Genomic DNA, 2,792 nt, shown 5'->3' with positions numbered 1-2,792 from the left:
GGTGTTGGGAGTAAGCGGAACCGTTTGTGACCGTGGTGTTGGGAGTAAGCGGAACCGTTTGTGACCGTGGTGTTGGGAGTAAGCGGAACCGTTTGTGACCGTGGTGTTGGGAGTAAAGCGGAACCGTTTGTGACCGTGGTGTTGGGAGTAAACGGAACCGTTTGTTTAGAATACATGAGATGGTTTTAACTTTAATCAATAGGTGACAATAACTAAAAATAATTATAATTCTTTAGTACTGGAGTGTTTAGTTTCCAAGTCTGTATAAATTCTTTTATCATCATTTGTTTTGAGCTTCTGTGTATTTTTTATATAGTTTTCATCAGTAGAAGCTTTCTCCATAAGAAAGGTTTAACTGTAGGTGACTTTCTCTTCAATATGGGCAGGGTGGCAGCTTTGGTGAGAAGATATTGTGGTAAGTTAGTCGGTTTTTCTGACTTACAGAAGAAAAAAAAAATATGAAGTTCCTCTAGATACGAGAATAATCAGTTTTATGGAAGGAGTTACAAATGAAAAAAGTTTCGAAGTCAGTCAGCACTAACTGTCCAAATAAATAAAATGCCATCAACATAGTTTTTTCCAGGCATAAGGCTTCAAAGTGCTTTTCTGTAAGAGCTGGATTTTTTATATCATCCATAAAGACTTGAGCCATCTTGGTTTCCATAGCAATAGAGTTAGTCTGAATGTAGTATTTATTGTTTTGAGATACAGCTGGATTGGATAAAAATTAGAGCAGCTTTCAGAATTTCTAGTCCATCACTGTATTGAATATTTCGACCCACATAACATGGGAGATAATGGTTGACCTTCATTGATTTCTTTAAAGATGTTTATGTGTTGAGTTTTGAATGTATGAAGGAAAAGTAGTGTGGACATTTATCATGTAGAAGCCAACATAAGTAGAGAACTTTATCATGGCCATATTTGTTTGAATAATGAGACTGACACCAGCTTCTCCTAGTGGTGAAATACAGATATTATTAATGTTGCAAAAGAGTATGTAAATTTGTGGTCACATGAAATGTAACTTCATGATCTAACTACTGAATAAAAACCCTATCATTAGTTCCAATACGTTAGTTCACAAGAGATAGCTGACAGGCATTATTGCTGTTAATGATTTTGTAGTCGTGTTATTGTTATTTTGGAATTTGTTTTTTTCATTTTGTGATCCTTTTTCCTAGTCCCTTTATTTATCAAAATATTAACGCTGTTACTTAGAGTATATTATTCTTTGACGTTACTAGCAAGATCTGGCCAGACTTATTAAGTTTGTTTAAATGGTGATATAAATTTTGTATTCCAACTGTTCGAAAGTTTTGATTTTGGACTTCCTGTGGGTGTTATAGTTTAATAACTTCGCTTTGTGTAGCCGTTTATTTGTGGTTTAGTCTGGTCACTTATGTTTTTAGTGCATCATTTTGAAGGAAATGTTTTTATTTGCTAATAATGTTGTCTTTAGATTTTAAGTTGCTCTAAGGGTAGTTGTTGTTATTTTTTGACTAAGGTCATTGCGAGAGTGTTTGGGTGATTTCATTGCTTTGATTATGTCACGTGGAAATCTATTTTCTTAGTAGGGATCTGATATTTTATTCCCTACAGGAACAATATCAAATTCTGAGAATTATTTTACTGTAAATTTCTCCTCATCAGGAAGTCGTCTGTTTGAAATTATGCATTAATAGCATGGTTATATCAGCAAGTCTACCAAATTAATAGGGTTCTTTTCTTCTAATAATTGACATTTAGGTTTTTGTTGCTCATTTCTTGGAAGATAATGATGTAATAGATAGAGGTAGGTTAGTTGATTTCCGATCACATCTTTATAAAAATAAGTAAGATTATGAACAACTACAGTTTAAGTTTATTTATTTTTAATTTAACGAGTTCTTTTCGGTATCCCTTGCAGGTAAACAAGAAAGTGTAAAATTATCCAAGAAGAAAGCACCTGGAGGTGCAGAAGACCAAAATATAACGTGTCATCTTACAGTCACTCGTCATGTTATTTAGAATATAAACTATTAATTTATTTTTAAAATTGACTAAACATGTTTATGGTAATAATTAGTGATTAAGAAATCTATATTTGTTTGAAAAATTAACTCCATTCTCAGCTGTAAATATTGTACTCCTTTTGTACGCGTGTGTCACCGTAATCTCCTTCTCACACATAGTTTTTACATTTTATTTTTCCATTACCAATACTAAGTGATTTAAAAGATTCGAGCATGTTCTCTGGTATATAACAAAAAATATTGTTCACGTGTATAGAGTTAAAAAATATTTAAAACATTTTGACCATAATATCTGTGATTACACTAATCAGTTCAATTACTGTATCATTGTTAAAGAAAACTGTGTAAATTCACTTAGGTCAACTAAAATAGCTTAAGTATCACTTTGTGTTTTGTAGTAGTGATATTAATGTTTACAATATCGGTAATAAAGTACCTCAATAATGGTAAAAGTAGTAAACTTATCACTGTATTAGGTGAATAATTATCAGATTCTGTTTGTTCTGGGCAGTACTATTTGTTAACAACCAACGGCATCATAAGGCCTTATTTGGGGGTGGGTTGTTGAGGAAACTACACATAGGATAAAAATTCTCTTTTATACCTACTTGGTTCGTCTTACAAACATATTTATGACCTAAGACTAAACAGCAAATTATTGCATATTAATACTTAACATATCAAAATAAGTTGTTGTTTTTTACCGTAAAGCCCTGCAAGTCCCTGTATGCCATTCATTTTAAAAGATAACTTTTTTTTTCTCCTAAGAACGTTATG

The 2,792-nt window shown here is 32.3% G+C and overlaps 1 protein-coding gene across 7 annotated transcripts in view; it reads left to right on the top strand.

The window, feature by feature from the left end:
- The window catches only part of LOC111086820 (leucine-rich repeat-containing protein 43-like), a 31,400-nt gene extending 28,637 nt beyond the window's left edge, over positions 1-2,763 (top strand). For 6 of the 7 annotated variants that reach the window (XM_022391264.1, XM_022391261.1, XM_022391262.1 and 3 more), the window contains one exon: positions 1,910-2,763. The gene's annotated coding sequence lies outside the window, so the exon portion shown is untranslated. Of the gene's footprint in view, positions 1-316; positions 416-1,909 lie in introns of all 7 variants that reach the window. The other variant, XM_022391263.1, reaches the window with a different exon arrangement.
- The last annotated feature ends 29 nt before the right edge of the window (positions 2,764-2,792 follow it).

This window comes from Limulus polyphemus, unplaced genomic scaffold (genome assembly GCF_000517525.1).
Source record: "Limulus polyphemus unplaced genomic scaffold, Limulus_polyphemus-2.1.2 Scaffold1460, whole genome shotgun sequence".
NCBI classification, from domain to species: domain Eukaryota; kingdom Metazoa; phylum Arthropoda; class Merostomata; order Xiphosura; family Limulidae; genus Limulus; species Limulus polyphemus.
The sequence above is the reverse complement of the archived record's forward strand: the minus strand, read 5'-3'. Positions and strand labels throughout refer to the sequence as shown.